This window comes from Lathamus discolor, chromosome 5 (genome assembly GCF_037157495.1).
Source record: "Lathamus discolor isolate bLatDis1 chromosome 5, bLatDis1.hap1, whole genome shotgun sequence".
NCBI lineage: Eukaryota > Metazoa > Chordata > Aves > Psittaciformes > Psittacidae > Lathamus > Lathamus discolor.
Window position 1 is genome coordinate 119,902,993 of NC_088888.1, and position 23,462 is coordinate 119,926,454.

General features: G+C 40.8%; 1 protein-coding gene across 5 annotated transcripts in view; it reads right to left on the reverse strand.

Annotated features, from left to right (window-relative positions):
• PLCB4 (phospholipase C beta 4) overlaps positions 1 to 23,462 on the reverse strand; it is a 197,495-nt gene that overhangs the window by 89,611 nt on the left and 84,422 nt on the right. The window contains exon 1 of one of the 5 annotated variants that reach the window (XM_065682349.1): positions 13,904 to 13,938. The exons of 3 other annotated variants lie outside the window; for them this stretch is intronic. The gene's annotated coding sequence lies outside the window, so the exon portion shown is untranslated. Of the gene's footprint in view, positions 1 to 901; positions 956 to 13,903; positions 13,939 to 23,462 lie in introns of those variants that run through there. One more of the 5 variants, XM_065682350.1, reaches the window with a different exon arrangement.

Sequence of the window (23,462 nt, forward strand, 5' to 3'; positions counted from 1 at the left end):
CACAACCCGTAATATACCAGTGTTGCTTTTTAACTGGAAAACATTAGATCCTACATAGATTCTGTTCTATTTATTGTACTGCAAAATCCATTTATAGTAAATAAAGTCCTTGGTATTTTCAGTAGTATTTTACACATAAGATACATATAGGCCAAAATTCATAGGGAAAAAATCTCTTTAGGGTTATAGGGCTTTAAATAAAATTAGCTTCTAGTATTTTATTTAATAGTAGAACAAAATACTGTCTCCTAGCATTGTGCATTTCTGCAAGTTTAGGAATGTGAACTTCAAGGTTATGCTGCTTTAAACCAGAAAGCGTCCCCACTACATACTCCAAAGTTAAGTTGATCAGAAGTGCAACTGCACAGTTCCTGCCCATTAATGCCATCTATGGCACACAGTATCTTGGTTATCCCTTCATAGAGTCATCATACAATGATTTGGGTTGGAAAGGACCTGAAAGCTCATCCAGTTCCAGGGACACCTTCTACTAGACCAAGGCTGCTCCAAGCCCTGTCCAACCCGGCCTTGAACACTGAGAGGGATGGGGCAGCCACAGCTTCTCTGGGCACCCTGTGCCAGCACCTCAGCACCCTCACAGTAAAGAACTTCTTCCTTATTATCTAACCTGAACTTCCCCTGTTCAAACCCATTATAAATGACAATGTTCATCTACTACTGACCATGCCTAGGGGCACGATATGGGCTTAAGTGGAAGCAGTACAGTTCTCACTCCATTACAGTGCAGGCACCCAGCGCATGCAAAGGTTAGCTAAGTGAGAATAAAAACCATACATAAAATTCCAGAGAGAGCATGACAGTACGTGTGATCTGTGCTGTGCAAACCATCTTTGTAGTGTCTGTGTATGCCAAAACCATGAAGAGCAGACTAAAATATTACCAATTAGATAATAATGCTTCCACAATGTTCTTAGACAGAAATGTCTGCTTTGACTGAACTTTAAACCTGCAACAGACGTATTTTAAAAGAAATAAAAATAACTTTGTTGTATCCTCCTTCTCTGTCTTGTTTTCATTTGTATCAAAAATGTCCTAACAAGAAAAGGAACCAGAACAAAAGAACTCGGAGGATACTGTTAAAAGACTGTCCAACGCTGGCTTTAACAACTGTTGTTTTTTATAGTATTCTACCGAAAAATATCCTTACTACTAAAGAAAAATGCAAAATACCTTTTGAAGCTGCCCATCCCTATCTCCTGCCCTTTCTTGGTCAGTGATACAGGAATAGCAAAAATATCTATCAAGGTTTCCAAAGCCTTGGGAATAAGAGAAATGAATTCATTCTCTGTAAGTATCAAAGTTCTATGTACCACCATTAAGTATTCGCTTTTGTTGAAATGTGAAGAAACTTCAAACTAACATACTTGGACTCTCCAATTAAAACAAAAAGAGACTAAATAATATTTAAGACACAGAGACCGTGAGATGCTTTAAGGTCCTTTCAGGGAATGTGCCAAATTAGTGAATTTTTAGTACTTGTTAAAAATTCACTTACAAGTTTTAGGGTCTCTTCCAGTTTAGATCAGCAGAGAGCTGCTTTTCCCTCACTCCATGGAGGACAGGCCAACCATCCCATCATAGCAGCATGATGATGCCTTGCTCTGTGCAGCTTGGACCTCATACAGTAGCTCAGTATAATCACACCACCTTGAAATCTTTGTGCTTGTTCTTAGAGCAAACTACATTTAGAGAACCACTGCTTCAGGAAGCTCTTTTCTGACTTCTCTGTTAATGGCAAAGTTGAAACCAGAACCAACACACCCCGTTATACAACAAATCCTCACGTGTCTTTGAAAAATATCCTTAAAGGAAAATTAATCTGGATTGACACACCTGAAGTGATAAACACTCCATTTACTGACCAGTTCTTCATCAGTTTAAATGACTTTTACTATCAGAATGTTCCCAAGAAGAAAAGTGACTTCAAACGACAGCTGGTTCATGCAGCAAGACATGCTGCCAGCATGTGAAATCCTTCTGGGAAAAGCAGATGTGTTCTGTGCTAAAATGTAACAAATGTGATGACACTTTTAAGACTGTGAAGAACAGTCTCCTACAGTCCCTCACCTATATACAGGGCCTTTGCCCTTTTCTACTTACACTGAACAACACATAGACACAGATTTTAACACCTAAAATCTCTGCAACTGCTCTGCACTCCTGTACAAGGCACATCATAACATCTGGTCTGGCATCTGGCACTCTGAATCCTGGATGGAAGCAGTGCCTGAACAGACATCTTTCAGAAAGACTAATTACTAATGTGAGTGCGGCACACATGCACTTTGGTACCAATTTGGACTATTCCGAGTTCATCATCCAGTCACTGAAACACAGCTCTCTAAAAATCCCTCCTATACAGATATCTTCTCCTTGCCTGGGTACTCTCAGTATGATGAAGCTGTCTTGTTACTTCATCACTGATAAATTAAGTAGATCGAGCCCTTCAGGTTCTGCTCAAGGTAGGATGCCCATCTTTCAGATGTCCACTTTTCCAGCTGCCCTTCTGAAGGCAGGGGTCTGGAGACCAGGGCACAGGAGCCCCAGCACATTCCTCTATCACACAAACCATCATTAAAGCCTGTCTTATTTGCATGACCTTACATGTAGCTGCAAGAAAACACGCTCGATTGCTCATGATTTATCAAGCAATCAAGTTCTGTCCCAGGAACTCGAGCTCATTGTTATTTACTGTCTTACCAACCTCTTCTCTAGCTCTGCTCTCTCACAGGTCAATTCAGTTTACAGATGAACTGAGGCTGATGAAGCGTGAGGGAATGATGGCTGGAGTACATGTAGCAAGGAGTCAGATGAATTGTAACAAACAAGATTTCTAAGCCATATGCTTCGGCAGCTGTGCAGAAGGTGAAGAAAATTCTCTCTGCCTTTAGAAAAGCTCTTTTCAGTCTCTCACATTGCTTACGCTCCCCTCAGAAATCCATTCTTCCAGAACCCTGTTAGCTTTTAAGATCACCAAAATACAACACAAAATATTCCCCTGTCACTCTTTGGACTCCTGTTAATCTTCAGCAATTTTTAAGCAGTTCACAGAAAGTAAAAATCAAAACCTAACCCTTCAAACCTGAACAGCCATGACATGCTTGCATTCATCTGGCTACAAACAAACGCATACATACACCCTCACTATGATGAGAATCAAGAACTACTCTTTAAAGGCATCTAATAACAACAAAATGTGTGAAGATTCAACTGGGAGAGATACAAGATTTAGGAACTCAATTTAAGACAATAACATTTTAATTGTAAACCTTTTGCACAGCCTTTGAAAATTAAAAATCAAAATCTTCTCACTGATTTAGGGTTCTTAAACTCTAAAAATACTTCTGGATATATACCCTTCACAAAAGCAGAAGGATCACTCATATGCCTTTTGAGCTATCTCGCTTTCTTTCAACACTGATTGATGCCTGAAGGCCGGATTCAGTCCATATGAAAAAAGCACCTTGTGATTCACCTGGAGCACCCACAGAGTGAGGACACAAAATTAACCATATCCACAATAGCAGTATTAAACACAGAAGCCTTCCTCTTTTGTAAGCTTGGCTGTACTAAGCTAAATCTGGGGTATGGGGTGTGAAAGGACTATAAATCCTGGGCTTTTTGTCATTCTTTGACCAAAAGAAGGACAAGGTGTGGCTGAACAAGAGGAGGAAAAGATCCTGTTAATACAAAGCAGACAAATGTTTGGGGAAAGAGGTGATATTCTAAACTAACCCACAGGGCTGGCTAGCATGATGGATAGGATACTCCTTGGATCCCATAAACATCCTGTCAATGTTGAGACACTGTTGGAAAGGACAGCAGTATTCCTTAGAGCTGATCCCCCCAGTCTAAAACAGTAACTCGTGATTTCCGCCGTTTCCTTAGCCCCAAATATTATAACAATACTTGTAATTTCTTTTTTAGTAATTATTATTTTTGCATCTGGAATGAATCACTTTTTGCTGAGTGAAATCAAGGAGGCTCCTCACCCTGTGTTTGCATTTCACCACCTACCTCTTCGAATCACGCCACCTAAACCTTCACCAGTTACTGTCTGTGTGGGTTTCACGTATGAGCACTCACAGAACACTCTGCTGAGTTTAATATTTCGGCTCAGGTGTATGTATATCTCTTATAGATACAAGGAAGCAATTAAAAAACCCCAACAAACCACTGTATTTTCCACTCTTTCCCCCCTTGCAGTAAATACATCCTTCACCACCAATCCCCTTTGCTAAACCAAAGAAATGGTTCATTTTGTGTGATGCATATAGTAGCATTAATGAATTTAGGGATCTGCTTGCCTCATTTTAAATCAAACAGAACATGCTCATTCAAGTGCACAAACAGAACTGTCTATTTAGCTATTATCATATCAGATTAATTAAAGTAAAAGCAGCGAATTAACTTTATAGAATCACAGAATGGTTTGGGTTGGAAAGGACCTCAAGATCATCCAGTTCCAACCCCTGCCATGGGCAGGGACACCTCACACTAAACCGTGTCACCCAAGGCTCTGTCCAACCTGGCCTTGAACACTGCGAGGGATGGACCATTTACCATTCTTTGGGGCAGCCTGTTCCGCTTCAGTTACAAGAATCAGATCTAATCAGCAGATGTAAATCTCTGTCTACAATGTCTCTTTAGATGTCTCTAAAGCCTTTGGGTTTTTTTTGCATGGAGTTCATCCCAGTCCAGAAGGTCTACCCACAGAGCTGGGAGCCAGAGTGAGAAACTGCAAGATGCAAGGACAAGGTGTTTTTTAAACGCAAACCTTTGGTTTCTAAACTAAAACTTAATACTTACAATAAGTTTTAAGAAAATTTAGAAAATAAAAGCCACTACAGTGTGAGTCCAATGTGAAAAGAAACGGTGAGAGCCACCCTGCTGAATGTCTGCAGTATCCACACTATAAAGTAATTCTAAGATTTCACAGTTCTTCAGGCTCCTCCACAGTCCAATTCTGTTGGTTGGTTTGTTTGTTTGGGGGTTTTTTCTCTTTTAAAGACAGTGCTTTTTCAGCAGGTTATTTTTAAGCATGTTATTCCAACAGCTAATGCAAGCAACTTCAAACAGTTCTCCCCAAAACAAGGTCCAGAAGCAACAAAAGACATACAACAGAGCTCCGGCGCCTGAACGTGTATTGTCTAGTAATGGCCTCAATTTCCATTTTGTCTCATTTTCCATTTCGTTTAAATTGCTGGAATCACTGGCATGCAGGGGCAGAGAAAAGGTTAGACCAAAACAAGAAATAGCCTGTTCTTAACAAACCTTTTCTTCAGCATTTCACACAAGTGCAGAGCTCTGCTTCAGGCCAAGAAATGAGTGTATCTACTGCTGAAAACAGGAGCTTATGCCATAGTGCTAAAAATGAGAGTTCAGTCATCACCTCTAACACCCATCACCTCCAACAAGTAGAATTTCAAGGACAGACCATAAGACCCAAACACGGCCTCCCAGCTTCCTGAGATGTTTCTCTTGTCCTAATGCCTCCCTAGTTTGTTAGTATCTATAGTTTTTCCAGCCTTCCCATTCATTCTAAAACTCCTACTATCTGCTATAAGTGTTTCCAATACGTCCTTTTTTGAGGGGGCATTCCCCTTTCTGAGCAGTGAATAGTATGTAAAGAGACATACTGTTTATGCAGATAAACTTACTCAGGTATGTTCGCAACAGTATAACAAGATTATGTTCTGATAACTAAAATATATTTAAATCAAACATGATGGAAAGCTTTTCAGATGATTCATTGAGGTCTAATTCCTCACAGGCTTCTGAAGTAATCAAGATAGTGGGAGTCTGCCTAAAATTTGGCATGCTTATGCAGTGCAGACCAACAACCCGATGCTGCATATACACACAAACCTCATAAATAATAAACAAGTGTTTACAGTAGTATGAGGAATATTTCGGACAGAGGAAAATGCCCAAGTTCTCTAAGAGAACAGACTTCCATAGAAGTCATTATAAAATCAAAGCTTGTTCATTCTCACAAATAAATGTGATAGACATCACATGTTCAATACATTTGATGCAAGTAATAGACTACTTATTAAAAATTATGTAATTTATAAGAAATGTTGTATAGAAAATACTAAAAAGCATTGGTTATGTTCATAATGTTCAAAGACAGCAGAATACTAACACAGAGTCAGCAGAAAAATCCAACATAAGAAATGCTTATATGTAAAGAAGTAACTACCAAATTCTCCCCAAACACAAACCAAACTAACATCAGGAACAACAAACCCATTCAATTTTGTCACCTCCTCAAATGCTAATCCTACTGAGGAAATGCACTTCATGTCCAAAATGTGAAGAACCTTTCTCTAGAACTTCCCCTGTCTTGTCTCATTCCAATACTAAACACTAACCACATATAAAATTAAGTTGTCCAAAACCATGGAAGATGCTACAGTTTTCTCTTTAGTTAAACAGAAGTGTTAGAAGTGTTCAAGATTTACTTTTATTATACTATCAAGCATCCCATTTCCTGGAAGCTATCAGCTCCCCAGGTAGTAATAGAGAACAGATTGGACTTTGATGAAATCAATAGTTCGGTTAATAGCTGTCAAGATCTTTTCTGAATTGCTATAGCATGTGATGTATGTATACAATGCATCTTGATTTAACCAGCAGGGACTTTTATTAAGTTTAATTACTTCACTCTGTGGCTTTCAATTGAAGACAATGTTAAAACAAAAGCTACTTCATGGAATAATAATTAGGAAAAAGAAATCACTTGCAAAACATCTCAAGTATTTCTGTATTACTTCAGCCCTAATTCTTTCTCTACAGCCTCATAAAACCTGACACCTTGTATAATTACAGCAATGAGCCTATAAGGAAAGGGACTTGTCAGATTTATAAAAGACCCCAGAGTCTTCAATATGCTCTTTGGGCAATTAATACCATATTTCATTTCTACTGTTGTTTCATCTGTAGCTGGCAGATTACACATCATTTCAGCCAGTGAGTAGTGCTTCTCCCTTGTAGTACACCTGCATAAAGTATTTGTATCAATTATTCCAATTAAAATCATGAGTGATTTTGACATTCAGAACTTCAGTTGCTTCTTCTTAGCCTCCTTCTGGGGCTTAGGGTTCTAAAAGATCTCAAGCAGAAGTGATTCCCATAACTTAAATGGGATAGGAAGACATGAATTTCAAATTAAAACCCGAAGAATTCATGTGGGAGTGCAGATAAACATCAAATAAGCTTAAGTGAGCATCATTCCTGTGAGGACTGCAAGAGTTCAGGGATCCTAGGGTATAAAACAACTGCAAAATTCTAAGTCCAGATTATTAACTGCAAATATCAGAGGAAAGGCACCACAAACCCCCAAACCAGATGAATATCGGCAGAGTTTCATTTTTAAGTGCAAGGAGAAGTTTTGGAGATAACACAAGCCAGAACCTCAAACAAAAAGAAAACAAACTACAAATATCAGCAGCTCCAGGCCAGGTCCCGAGGACACAGTTGTCTGTTTCCAAACACTGACACAGACTCAGACCTTGTGTTAATAAAATGAAATGAAAGGTCAAGACTGTATTTCTGTAATAACTTCTAAATCTCCGCGTGTTTGAAATGATCCCTTCTATGGTCAGGTACTTCAGCTCAAACCAAACTTCAATAAAGTTTTGACATGACTTGATGTGACTGCCTTCAAAATATACAGATATTTTCAAAACTAATCAGCTGTGAGGAACACAGACATTACTTTCAAAGCTAAACTTAGGATGGTGACATTTAGAATTTGCAGCCTTCTATTCTGACCAGTTTTAGAGATGGTTTCTGAGAAAACAGGAGTGAGCTACATTGCTGGCCTAAGTTTTCAGACAAAGCTAAGGGGATCATCTTTGGCAATCATTCCAGTGGTCTGAAATGCATTAATATCAAAAAGCTGCATTCTTTATTTGACAGTTGGGTGTGTGTTATAGAATCATAGAACAGTTTGGGTTGGAAAGGACCTTAAGATCATCCAGTTCTAAACCCCTGCCACGGGCAGGGATGCCTCACTCTAGACCATGTTATTCAAGACTCTGTCCAACGTGGCCTTGAAAAAAGTATTAAGTGTGTTAAAAGCAGTTATTTGTCAAAAGTTTAAATTTATTACAAATTTCTTGGTAACAGGTTACCAAGCCTACAAACCATGAAAACACAGGGGGTTCTATGCTTTTTATGTGAGATTGTCATTGGCGCTGACGAGAAAATACTTCTATCTATGTTAGAAGCCATAACATGGCTCAAATTCCTTCTCAGAACCCACCTTACATCCTAGAGATAATGGGTTTTGCATCCCCTTCTTTAAACAAGAGAAGATAACATGGAATTAAAAGCAAGAAACATAGACCTGGTATCTGCATTTGATCAGTACAGTCCTTCCTTCCTTGCACCTGATATCCTTTTTCTTGTTTTCATCAGCCTTCACTTCCCCCACTACCCTGCTCACTCACATCTTGGCTCACGCCCTCAATCAAGTCTCAGCTGGGAGGTAAGCGAATGCCAGCACAGATTAGCAACTGGTTGGAATGGAAATTATCTGTCACCCTTCTGACCATCCAGCCCCAGTGCTGCGGTAAATCTAATCCTGGTAGCAGAGATCTGCAGGTGCAGCTTATTGCTTACTTAGTTCTGTGACACAACTTGAGCTGGAATAAGAGCAGCAACAGAGCAGCAGTAACCTGGTCTGGATAATGGTGGTACAGACCACAGCTCCCTCCGAGCTTTAGGTTGTTTGCATTCATTTTGTTTTCCTGCCAAGATTTCAGGTTCAGAAAGAAACAGGACATACTAATTGTCTTTAATGAAGGTTCTTTCCCTGATTTCTCCCAGGAAGTATCAGGAAAAGAAACACACATGGTGTCCATGGTGTGTACTTCAACATTAATGTGCAGAAAGCAGATCTATGACTCAGGATGACGTTTAATGGATGGGGAAAAAATAATCCTAAACTCTCTGGCCTAAGCAGCATTGTACAGGCTCAGCTGGTATATTTTGCTCGCTTTCAAACACTCTACCTCTTGTATGCAGAAGCATTCATCAGCAATTGTTCAGGAAAATCACAGTCCCTTTGGGCTAGCTTGGAATTAAGGACCTGGGCTACAGTTGATATTTAGCCAGACTGCTCCAGAGTCCTGGCTGGACACATTTGACATTTCCCATTTTCCCTTTTCACCTTCTAAAGAATGAGGCTAGCAAGTCTTGTCTGAACTACACACTTAGTGATGCTAATTATTTATGTATATAGAGAGTCTGAAACCACTGGCAGCAAGATATCCCAGAGCTAAAAGCTATTACATTATACACCTCTAATCACCAATAACATCCAGTATTAACTTGTTAACAAACAACTGGGCATTTTGCTGAAGATGAGAGTGCCACAGTTCTGAACACAGCGTAGCAAAACTTGGCAAGGGTGAACAGAAAATGCTGCCTATAATTTGGAAACCTAGAGGCCCTCTTTCCAGCAGGACAGCTGTCCAAATACAGACAGCCATGTTGGAGATATACCAGCTTATCAGCTATTTACAGCTTGAATTTCCTACAGATTCAAGAGGAAAAGGAACTGGTTCTGAACGTTAACTTACTATTATTGTTACTTCGTTATTGTAGGTAGGTGGCAGAGTAAGCATTTCTTCAGCCAGATTTGTTCTTATACGGTTGTTGGGTCACTGCCTAGAAGCTCTAAAAGCCATAGAGAAAGAATAAGAAAGACTGTGCAGGTAACGCAACCGAGGATAAAAAATAGATACCACTAATCCTTTAGCTGGTACGCTCTTAGTTAACCATAAACTGGCAATGGGGATGCACAACACATGGCGTCACAGTCTCTCTCACTAATCCCTGCCTCAGAGAAACTGTGCAACCTGCATGTAGATACATTTCTACTAATCGAATATTAAAACAAGTCTCTTGACATTGTTCTGCTTCCTGTCACAACAGCCATTATCAAATTGACAGTTGTCTCTTAGGAGTAAAATGAGACTTCATGAGACATCTGAGAGAAGTTTATCTGATAGAACAGCTCAGAGAGCTAATAACTCAGACTGAGGTATTCAGTTGCTTACATTACTTGAGAACAATGTCCCTAAAATGTCTTTCTGAATATTAATGCATTACTTGTTTAAAAAATGGGGCAAACCCAGGCACATCAGCTATTAAAGAGAAAGGTGGAAGAATCCCAAGCCAGCAGCCTCTCTACATCACCCTGCTGGATGCATTTGGGCTTCTTCAACTATTCATAATATATATGAAAGTTTCTGAAGGAAAGGCATCTCAATTTTTGTATTTCTCAAAATGGATGATTTGACATAGTATTCCAAAAGGGATAAAAATAAAAGTGTTGGTATGTAACCTATTTGTCCAGTAGAGAGACAAAGAGGAGAGTCAGCCTGCCAGTATGGCATGCTGGCGTACACAGCCCATTTTGAACCCTCATTTGACATCTCATAATAAACAGCAGGCTTCACAGCATGCTGAGAGGTTCCATTTAGCCAGATTTTTCTGGCCCAACTGGAGACATCAGCCAGGCACTGACTTTCTCTAAATTCCTAACAGGAAGATGCAATTCAGCGTCAAACAGCAGGAAACGAGAACGGGAGCTGTTACCCCTCTGAAGCTCATCATCACTGTTCTTTATTGTCACCTGCTGCTGGGACCTCCACTTCTACTTAGGTAGAAAGGGACACACATGCTATGACTGGAGGATACCTTTGCTCTCATGCTATGACAGGTACATAATGGAACATGTTCATGCAGGCAGGAAGATAAGCAGCACATTCTCTTCTCTCCCTGGAAAGTTGAGAGTATGCACATCATGCTGGAATATGAAGACATCCTTGATTCTGGACAACCACTAGGGAGAAAGAAATGAAACAGATGTGTGGGAATTGAAAAGAGGAGGGAGAGACTAAGAACAGGAAAAATGCACAAATCAAGGATGGGATGTCTGAGACTGATGTGGGCTTCAACAGAATGGTAAGTGCCTGAGCAGGCCAATACAGCTAAAAAGGAAAAGGGAAGGTGGCTGCATTTTCACACTGCTGGAAAGGAACAGTAGATAAGTCTGCAATAGCCGAAATGGAAATGGTTTGGGATAGCACAAGCAAGCCTATATTTAGAGATTATTCCAAGTATGAAGCTGGGTTTCTGCAATAAGGCTGGAAAGGGAGGAATAGGGTGGAATATACACTAAGACAGACCAACAAAACAAAACATTGTTGTCTATGTGTGTGGGGTAAAGAAAAAAAGAAGTGGCAAGAACAGTGCCAACATTCCAGGCAACAGCAGAGCAGGGTTATTTATTGTGACAGCTTGGGAGTGGGGATGGCAGGGCTCCCAGAGATGAGGAGTTCAGCATTCCCTTGTGCTGCAGACAAACCAAGGGACGCATGGGCAAAATGCCTGGGAAGGTGAAAGAACTGATTCTAGATGAGAGCGTGGAGATCAAAGGCAGAGGAGTCTGTTTGGAAGCCATCGGATGCAATGGAAATCAACAGATGCAACTTGTTACACCATAAAAACTGATAAAAGCAGAGACAGAAAGAAAATGTTTTGCCATTTGCACTGGTTGCATGCACTGAAGTGTTCTGAAGTGCTTAACTAATTCTGTCACTATCCTCTCTGGTCTCTACAACTCAGTAACAAGTGGCACTCACACATCAAGTATAGCACCCATCAAACCCAAGAGCAGTGTCACACACAAGGCACAGCAGACCATGCAGAAAGTGAGGGTAACATTTTCACACGTCCAAAACCAGCTTTGCTTCATGCATCACCATTAAGCATTTCCAGCATAATAATTACCATGGCAAAGAATAAAAACTTGGGCCCAGCAGGCTTTTCCCATAGGAAAACTGGTCAGCTCGTCCAGACTGCTTTTCTTCCTGTCACATACCTATTAAATGCTCCAGACTGTTTAATGTGATAAAAATGTCTAGACTGGGTTTTAACTGAAAGCTTAAAGAAGAGAGTTCTTTGCCCTTGGCTAGCAAACCCCTTTTCTCCCTTCTTGGTAAGCACAATAACGCGCATGTTGTACGTCTGCAGACCACACTTTATGCATACATATAGAAAATGCATTTCTGGTATCCTTATAAATGCTCTGAGATTTGAGAGGTGAGGCCAGGGAAATGTGAAGAATATACACACAATAGGTACATACAGTACTGTAGAGTATGGCTTTGCAAGGAAAAACCTGGAGCTGATGTTGCTGAGGAAAAGATGACAGAGCACCTCTCACAGTCCACTGAACAAGAAAAGCAGAACAACTGGAGCAGCTCTGTTAAGATTGATACAGAGCAAGATGCTTTTGCTGAAAGGTAGAGTTCAGGCATGAAATCCCAATGGGCACATTAGAATAAGTGTTACCAAATGTGAATCAGTGCATTCAAAGCTTTGGGGTCCCTAGCTGCCCTCAGTCTTTAGCAGCTGCTTATTATTGTATAACAAAACTTCTGGCAATTAAAATCACTCTAAACTCAGCTACAAGTGCTCAGTTTATACTAAAAATACCTCTGGCAATGGAATGACCCAGCTCGACTGGTACACACCCTTCAGCCCTTTCTTTTTAGCCTCTATAAATCTGCATCTGTGGATGGGTCATGGTCAAGGGACAGGTGCATCTGATTCTTGTCAGCATGTGGGACTTGCACATTGGAAACTAAGCTGCATAGCATGGAAAAAGCTTGAGAAGAAACACTATCCCTGGACGCTGCTCAGTGTAGCTGACTCCCATAGGAAATACAACTTGCCAAAAGAATTAATGGACAATGTGACATGACAGAAACGTTGCTTTGGCACAGTCACAACTGGCCTGTCAAGTAGTGTATCAAAGTCCCACTTCCCATCTTCCTGTACCCTCTGTGTTCCCAGAGCAGCCTTCACATCCTGAGGATAACTGTTTGTTTAAAATGCTCTTCATCCTCATCCAAGACCCTAACTCTTGTTCTTTGTGATCCGACCATAAACTGCACTGCCAGAGGAGCTGAAAAGAAGAGACAACTGACCACTCCACAGGAATACAACTAAGGCCTTGGGAATATCTACAGGAAGGGTGTTTCAAGGGAAGAAAATGGCAGCTTTTCCACATTAAAACACCTGTGGGCTGAAAGATCCATACAATAAAGGTACTGGCCCACCACTGAGGACTTCTTGTGTCTTTTCTCCTTAAGATACTACGAACAAGTGACAATATTCCCCTCTTAAAGAAAAGGGTATTTCAGCATCACCAGGGAAGGTGATTGTGTTAGTTTTGAAGGACTCTGATACTATACAACTACACCTTCAAATGCAGAACAGACCAAACAAGGTGCCAATGACTAAAATCAACCTTCTGTGAAATAACTGCACATACAAGTTAAAAGCTTGGATCAGGAAGGTGACACCTTGGGTGGTTTTTATGTTTGCTTGTTTCCTTAAATATTAATATAGGGTTTTAGATCAACAAATCTTCCCTTTTGTCAGCACACCCTCCTGCAAGTTTGTTTCTGTACAGTTCCCATGTCAGAGGATGATTTGCATAATTACAACACTGCTGAGTTAAATCCCTTCTTTCCTCCATATATGCACAGTTCCTTTGGGCAGCTGAGTGAAATGGCACATAAAGGGAAAAGGGAATAGGCCCAGCTGGTGTTTCTCTGGAAAGCCCCATGCCATCCCAAGTAAACCCCAGAGCACTCTGCAAGCTTTTCATGCTGAGCAGCTGGCAGAAGCCTCCTGAAGGCAGGCACCCAGGCTGTGCTTACTGAGATACCAGCTTGTTGGCAAGGGTTTTTTGGATGGGAGACAAAAGCAGCACAGGGAATAGTGAGGCTCTTGCTTCTCCTGAAACAGAAGTGGCTGGCACAGAAGCTGAAAGAACAGATTTCATACTTACAGCTTTCCCTTCCAAAGTTGCATTCTATCGTTCTCTCCACAACCTCAACAGCATGGGCTAGTTGAGGGTTAATCAATAACATTGTTCACTGCAGGATGCAAACTAACATGCATAAAGAGTACCCTTGATTAACCACATTAAGGGCACTGACACCTATTAGCTTTGTAAACAAGCAGAGCAGTGGACACCACTGTCCCCAGGTTAATTGTTACCAGTGTGTGCTGCAGGCAACCACTTATCAGAGGTAACCAGAGTAACCTGACTGCAGGAAAGCCAGGAAAACACAACACACAGCTGCTTGTTCAGAGTGACAGCAAAAAAAATGAGCCCTTTTGGAGAGATCAGGGATGATACAAGGAGCTGATCCAACTCTCTCACTGAAGAGAATGGTCCTAACATCTTGCTTGTGCTTCCTTTTCAATTATCCCATTCCTGATAGCCTGAGTGATCCCAGTTAGACATTTCATCTCTGTATGGCGGTGGAAAACTATTCACTTGTTATTTTCTGCTAGCTAGCTTTGTGCATTATATTCTGGTCACATAGGACTTAAGCCATGAGTAGAACCAGCATAAAGGAAAGACCTACAGTGTGTGGCTGGGAGAAGCAGGAACACCAAAGTTTTGGTGGCAGTAAACTGGGGTACTGATCCTTTGTGAGCATAAGGAAGAAGCAGAACTATTAAACAAAACAAAGGCAAAATTTACTCTTTGTTTTTGAAGCTATGGTTAAAGAAACACCTGATTTTAAAGTTCAGGGTGGCAACACTTGAAAATCACGTGGAATATAGGATCATGCAGGTGCTGGATGTGATTAGCAGAGAAACTGCACTTTCTGTCAGAAATCCAAATTCACACACAAGATAAGGAGGAACAAGTAGCTCATGGAACACCCATCACTGTGGCAGAACTATCAGATCAGGAAACAAAGGCCACTCTTTTCAAGCTTCTATAAGGGACAGTACTCTGTTACAGTTCCAGAAATCAGACTTCCTTTTGCTTCCAGACAGGGTCCTGATAGGCACAATCCAAACCTGCTTTTCTTAGGGTGTGTGGCTTTGCTGGAGCAGAAGTATGAAACCAGGATATAAACCAGGTTGATAATACCAGGATAAAAACTGCCACAAGATCCAAAGCTAACAAAAAAGGCACAAGAGCTCCAGCCATGCTACCTGAACCCCTATGACTACATACAGCATGGCCACAAACTGAACTCAAGGAACACAAAGTCTAATCAGCAGTACTGCATTGCAGAGCAAATCATAGCTGTGGCTGAAATTAAGATATGCCCTACAGAGCTGCTTTAAAGATGACATGCCTTAAGACCAGTTCATTCAGTGTTGCTTATAAAAATATAATTAAGAAACATGCTATATCTTTAAGATCTCAGTCCATGTTAAAGCAGAAATCAAAAGATTACAGATACAAAGATAGTTTCTTTTATTGAGACACCTTTTTTCCTGCATCATGAGTACAGAGGATTCCTGAAGAATGTGATGCCTGAATCCACCATTCTATTTACATGCAGAAATCTCCTGCATGAATTAAGTGATGTTTCCAGCCAACACTAGGTGGTCCCTCAGCACTAACACTGGTGAAAGATCAGCTACATCTGATACACAAGCTGCTTAACAGAGAAAGAGCAGCTCAGGCTAGGACAGCACATGCATGTTTTATCCAAGTCTTCAGTGGGCACATTCATGCTGTGCAGTGTAACATGGAGATGTGGGTGTCAGCTCTGAGCTGGCAGTGTCCTGCCAGGCTTTCTGGGGTGCTAGAGGCAGCCTCATGTGCAGGTTAATTTAGTTTGCAGCCACAAAGAGCTGCATGTTACTACAGCTAGGAAGCTTTCAGCTCAGCTAGCGCTTGCCCAGTGATCTTGGGGATTTCTACCCATTATAGTATGTAGGGCAAACATACCTTCTGCTGCAATGGTCTAGTGTGAACGCTGTTTTGCAGTACATTTACAGTCACTCAAAACAGGCTGTCTGAAAGCCTTAAAATATCACCAAGCAATCTTGGAAGCAATTAGAGATGATTTTAGACTGCAATAATAGTCTCAAAGACTCCTCAGTAACACTTGTCTTTGTTCAGAATAATAGCCTGCAGCTACTGTATCCTCCATAAATTACACCATACTAGCAGTATTGCTGTAATTCTGCTCACTTTCACAACGTATAAATAGTACTTGCTCCTATGTAACAAAAGATGGTGAAAACACAGGTTTCTAATAGACGTCTGTCCTTCAACTATGAGCCTCTCCAGGCAGGGGCACTACAAGGTAAGATTACTCCAGCAAAGCATGGGTGAAATCCGAACCCCAGCCTGGTATTCTAGCCTTTAAAATTGAAAGTTTACATCAATAAAACTATTGTTTAAGGATTAAGTTGAAACTGAAACTCGGGAAACTTAAAGCCAATTCACCTGTGGAACAGTGTTTTCCCCACTGACTTTGACCTGTGCTCAGCTTAAGTATCACTTCTTACGAAGGTAGCATGAGAACCCCATTAGACATTTCCAAACAACATTTCAATGTAAGCAATCTGCTTGCTAAATTCAAGTGACCCATCTCAAGAGCATGCTGAATGGCACTGTCAAACCTACTCCTTTCCTACTCTTGTAAAAGACACAAGCAAACAATGATAAATGGTAACAGTTAACATAGGGAGATGAAATAAAACTCTTCAGTTCACTTCAAGGAAGAGGTCAGTGCCCCTGTTACACACAACGGGATGGAGAAGTGGGATGACAGACACCTGGGAGGTGCAAAGGATGCCAGTCCCAGTCATTCCAGTAGCAGAGGATCAGCCAGTATCACCCTGTGTGAGACACTTGGTTTCATCACAATCTTCACAATAGTTTCTGCTTCTCCCAAAGCCCTTGACAGCACATGATGAACAAGAATCTCTGCACCCATCTTCCACATCGCTGGAAGCAAAACTGGGAATCTGCCTTGACTGTCTTGGCAGTATCAGTAAGATCAGAGGCAAATAAATGAATGCAAACCCACAAGTTTTAGTTACTTCTTTTTGATACTTCTTGCACAAATACAGTTTGCATTGTTTCATACAGCTGTGGCTGCATGAAGAGCTTGAAGTTCCAGCAGTAACAGACGTTTCTTATCAGTATAACGCACTGAGGCACCTTGCATGCTTCAAGTGATACAAGCCATCTGAAACATCACTAGAATTATGCTTTATTAATCCTCTGAGGGAGGAGGTAAAAAAGTTCCTTGCCAAACATGTGAGATGGGTACAGCATGAATCTCACAGAAGACAGCTTATGTGAATCTCATATTCATATATGAGTATGTCATTCTGAGTAGGATGACAGAGGGATGCTGGAACCAGAATCCCTAACGCGGGAAATCTCCAGATAAAGATTAGCCAATGTAATTTGGTTTGGCTGTGGAAGTTTTGCTCAGCTCTTAATTATAAGCTATTTATAACGGTCTTTGCAGAGTTTCAATGTAAAAGCAGTCAAGAAACATTTTTTATATCCATAAGGAAGTGCTTGAGTACTTAAGGAAGGTTTCTGTGCGTTGTGGACAACATCAGGACAAACTCAATTAAGGATAATTAATAACATGAGCAGAGTCTTGGATACATTACAGATTCATCCCATTTTAACATCACAGAATCTTGTTTCCTTGTATATTACAAAAGAAAAATGTTTCACAATTAGAGAAGGCAGTTTAGTTACAGGCATGGAGAAAGAATACCAAGGTGAATTTACCTAAAGTGTTCATTTCACCTTGTTTTTTCCTCCTGGTGGTAAATTCTTGTTGTGTTCCCCTGATGTGCACTCTTCAGCTGTATTAGTGCCATATTTATTACTACCTCTCAGAAAGAAAGAGGAAAAATTAAAGCTAACTTGTTTCAGTTGCTACTCTTGTGTAACATTCTTCTGCTTCCTAGCAATACATAGTGACAAAAATCTGTGCTTAAGTCTCATGTTATTTATTGAAAACCACCAAAAATTGGCAATAAATAGTAAAGCTGAAAAGAATAAACTAAAAATCTTAGACAATGCTAGTGAATTCAAAGACATTTTCTCCATTCAAATCTTACAATAAATAGTACAATTTTACCTTCTTCACAGACTGCAAAGTTTATTTTTTTAACAGACACTGGTATATACTTAATCAGCTTCTTGAAGTTAAAATTCACGTATCCAGCAGGAGGAATCAATAATCTTATATCGAAAAAGCACCATTTGATATTTATACCTTCATTTCCAGCATATCCTATATACATTCAACTCTTCCTTTTAAAAAAAGCAAAAGAAGATGAAGAGGTGGAAGGGAAAACTTCCTCTTTAAATCTCTTCGGGACTTAAAAATCAGATTCTAGTGCAGTAATAAACTTGACTACACACAATGTTCTTAAACAGATGGTTGGAAAGCTCCGCAGAAAAGCAGACCCCTCTCACAGACAAGAAAAAGGCTATGAATAGCAGAAAACAGAGATGATCTAAGAGAATAATTTTATTTATCATCCACCAGATGTGTAATGGTATTAATTTTATATACCAGAGGGCCTATTTTCACCAGAACACCTAATCTGACGTTGCAGAACTACATTTGTGTTTTCAGTTAAGCACGTATAACATACCCAAAAAGCCAAACTAGTTGAAGTTCGCTTATTTCATAGAATCACAGAATCATAGAACAGTTAGGGGTGGAAAGGACCTGAAGATCATCCATCTCCAACCCCCTGCCATGGGCAGGGACACCTCACACTAAACCGTGTCACCCAAGGCTCTGCCCAACCTGGCCTTGAACACCACCAGGGATGGAGCATTCACAACCTCCCTGGGCAACCCATTACAGTGCCCCACCACCAGCACAGTAAAGAACTTCTGCCTTATATCCAATCTAAACTTCCCCTGTTTAAGTTTTAACCCATTACCCCTTGTCCTGTCACTACAGTCCCTGACAAAGAGTCCCTCCCCAGCATCCTTAGAGGCCCCAGTTTAAATGTGTAGAGCTACCTGATCTACAGGTTCAAGAATTATGGACTACACTTCCACAGGAGTACAAGGAAATACTACTACTAATTTTAGTGATATGGTCACAATCACCCCCGAGACTCAGGTAACTTACACCTTTCTGTACACTCCAGTGAATCACTACTTGCACTACTACATGTTTCAATACTTGCAAATCTGGTCCAAGTAACACATTAAGTCAAAATCTCGTCAAAGCACAGCTGGGTCCCTGAAAATCTAGTTCTCCTAAAGGTACTGAGGACATTGCCGTTTTCTTCATGCGGTCAGAATTCTGTCTGGATCTCCTGATCCACTCCTCGGAGCACCACAAATGCTTTATGCTTTATAATAATTTTCCCGTGAGTTTTGACATCCAAAAGGTCAACTTTCTGAATGTCACACACTGGCACAGCACCTATCAAGTGCTTCTAGGACAGCCTGGAAGCTCTTCCCGAGTATAAGGCATTCCTTTTTGGTTCTTGTAGACACAGGATTTATCCCAATCCATTTTGAGAATTATCCCCATAGAAATAACAGGTTTCCATTATCATAAAATTTAAGGATTAAATAAGCATCCTGCTGCTGCTTCATTTTGGTACCCTTTAATCATAGAAACTGCCATTTCTAATAGTTGAGCCAAAATAAATTCTTTAATGTCACCACATTGAATCTACAATATTTTCATGTTAATTTGCAGGTTTCTCGTTCATTCTTGTTCCACGCTTTGAATATGCTTGAATCCAAAACCATTTTCCTGAGATGCATTCCAAATATTCACAATCTAAGTGACACAGAGGAATCTGTAACCTATAGTAAGCCTTAACTTTTGCTTAGCTTTGTAATTCCCTCTGTATTAAATCACCTTTATCAGCTATTCTTAAGAGTGCTTTACCAGAATGGTCACAGCTTGAAACTATGGCTTCAGTCATATTTAAGGTAGCAGGGCTCCTACTCCTATTTGCAGTGATCCCTTAACACAGAGGGAACAATAAAAATACATGGGGCAGACTTACAAGGACAGATTCAAAACAATATGAAGATGTCATTGAGTACAGTGCCATATCAAAGTGAGTGTCAGCTGCAAAAGATGTGACTAGTTGTGAACTATAATTACGAAGAATAAACACTAGCTTCATTTTCATCTGATATTTTTCATCATAAACTCTTGCTGTTCTCTGTATGCTTGGACGAATTAACAAGTACAGCTTCTGCTCCTAGAGAAGGTCTCATCTTTTGGGTAGCTTTACTTCAAATTATTTCTCTCTATGAGTAAGTTTTTCTAAATTCAGTATTTAGTGACTAAAAGGTCCAAGGTAATCACGGATGTTTATGTTCTGATGTGCTGCCAAACATGTTCAAAATGGACTGTGTCCTAAAAGCAGGTTTTTAAGACTTTACATACACACAAATACATACGTAATGATTATATACATATATAAAAACTTGCATTATTCAACACACAAAGACTGTTTTGAGATCAGAGAATCATAGAATAGTTAAGGTTGGAAAGGACCTCAAGATCATCCAGTTCCAACCCCCCTGCCATGGGCACGGACACCTCACACTAAACCATGCCACCCAAGGCTCTGTCCAACCTGGCCTTGAACACTGCCAGGGATGGAGCGCTCACAACCTCCCTGGGCAACCCATTCCAGTGCCTCACCACCCTAACAGGAAAGAACTTCTTCCTTATATCCAATTTAAACTTCCCCTGTTTAAGTTTGAACCCGTTACCCCTTGTCCTATCACTACAGTCCCTAATGAAGAGTGCATCCCCAGCATCCCTATAGGCCCCCTTCAGATACTAGAAGGCTGTAATAAAGCTGCATTTTGCCTTTACGCTGGCTGCTCTGAATCTCTTCTCTGCCCAACCTGTAGCTGTGCCTGGGATTGCTCCGACCCAGGTATAGGAACTCGCCCTTGGCGTGGTTAAACTTCATAAGGTTGGCATCAGCCCACCTCACAAGCGTGCCAAGGTCCCTCTGGATGGCATCCCTTCCCTCCAGCGTATCAACCAAAGATACCTCACTATTTTGTTAGTTAACCATATTAAAACTTTTGTGCAACATTCAACTGTTTCTAATGGATTTAGAATATTGCAGGTCTTGGGCAAAAGGACACAGCTGTTAGTTTTAATAAATGACTGACACATCACATCACAGTCAGCAAATATCTGTTTTCAAGCAGTTTTGCAGATCTCTATGTTAAGAACATTAAGCCCTTGTACTGAAGGAGACTCAGAGAAGTCATGACTCCATTATCCAGCCCCTGGAAAGGCCAAACCCAGTCCATTCTGATAGAGATGACTAACTTTCACATAAACACCTCCAGTGCTGCGAAGGCAGCAAGCTCTGCAGGCAGCCTATTCAAGTCCTTCACTATCCTTTACCCTAGAAAAGTTCTTCCTAGTTTAAATAATCCTCACTCCAAAGATACCCATATTTCTTACCCTAGGCACCCTGGTACATGGATTATTCCTCTCCTCTTTGCAGAAACCTTCCAAGTATTTAAAACCTATGGTTAACCAAAGATTAGTTCTCCAGTGATCATTTTCATGTGTGTGGAAGTTGTTCAACACACAACATGATCTAATGGTAAGGATGACCAATAGAGATACAGTTAGCAACACGCTCACTCCATGAACACACAGTGTTCAGAACAGGCAGCTTCATCTGCTCATAGCCTGGTTGTCACTTTAAGGAAAAATTAATGTCACAACTCACACAGACAATAATAATAATAATAATAATAAAACCAAACATCAGTCAGAAACTTGGAAGCATCTTGCACAATGAAGAGAATCCCAACAGACAATGCCTCATAGTGCTTTTAAATACCCAGGGTAAGACACTGGAGTGAAATTTCATATCTGTGCTTTTGTTGTAGAGTGCTGGCATCTTATCAGAGCTAATCATCCAGAAATGAATGATGCTTTGGAGCTCCAGACACAGCCCAGACCTTCACCAGGAGACCAGCAGGCTGGCAATCACAAAGTGGCATGCTGAAAATATACTTCCATACTGGAAGCACAGGTATTTTGACCTGTCTGATGCAATCCATCAAGTCTGCCTACAAGTGCTCCAGATGGCTGATGGAAGGCAAAAACATTCCCATGGTTGATTTGTTTATGCATCTGCAGGAGAGCCCTGCAGATCCCACTGGCACTGTCCCAAAGTACAACAGCTATCTGGACAAGGCTGGCAACCTGCAGCCTACCCCACAGCACAGAGAGAGGTACCAAAACCAGACACAGTCTGTGCGAGCTTGCAAGGCTATGGCAAATGTCTGCTGCACAATGTGACAAACAGGATGTCTCAGAGAGGTCTCAGGTAGGATAATACTGAGAACATTGATTTTGGTGCAGAGTGAGCAGTCACTTGCTCTCTTGTGCACTACATTTACAACATGTGGTAGCAATGGACATCAGTGAAGTAAATGTAAAGCTGATAACCAACGGATCAGATTAGTTTTGCATCTGATGACCACTGAGGAAGTAAGTTATGAAGCAAGTTTAAGGAAGGGAAACCTTAAAACCTCTTCACTTGTAGAAAGGCTGTTATTTTTTGTTTTCAATTCCACACATTTTTGAATGGTGTATTTGAAACAAACTCTTGAAGCAGTGAGGTTTTCAGTCTCCATCTAAAGCTGTTTCTGACTAGACACACTGCTGGTTGGTGCTGCCATTCAATGAGTCTCGCTGTAGATGTGCAAGAGACTGAAAGGAGGCAATGTACACGCTTAGTGAGTGTTTACTGCTACCTGGGAATCTGTTCCTCAGCAATCACAGAGCACAAACAGATACTGTTACTGTCAAGACAAAAAACAGCACTGGACACAGATAAGCTGTTAATCACTTTTCCCAATTGACGACTGGGTGCAATCTAAAATCCAACTGGTAATCCGAATATGAAGATCTTATTCTTTCTAGGCTAAACAATCCCAGCTCATTCAATCTCCCCTCTTTTCTCCTACTCCCATCCTATCACCTCTCTCCTTCCAACTCTCTGTCCAGGGGACCACACTTCCTCTGAAGTACTGTGTCCAACACTGGGTACTCCCAACAAATCCTTCCTAGAATTTTGTTACCATAATCAATTAGGAAGCACAGAACTCCAGTAATCACCAGTACTTTAGAAGTCATGGAGAAGACTATGCAACCCAAACCATACCCCAAAAGCCCAAACAAGCATGGACTGGTAGCGTTACTGCTGGCCTTGCATTAAGCCCTGTCTCTATTTCTCAAAGACACCTCTAGAGAAACTACATTCCCTTCAAGCCTTTTGCAAACTCAGCAGTAGATACCAATTCAACAATTCTAACAAGATCTCAGTACTTTAAATGCTATTTCCCCCCGCTCTGAAATACAAGTGGTAATTAAAAATACTGATTTCCAGTATGACCTATAATTAGGAATCCAGATGTGCAGGCTCTGCCAGAAATGACAACACATACAGGCTGTGATAGCTAAGATACCAGCACATGCTGGGTCAGTAGACAAAAGCGATGTTGAAAGGCCAGAATCCCAGTTCATCCAACTTGGCTGGGAGTACTTTGCTTAAAGATTAAGGCATTA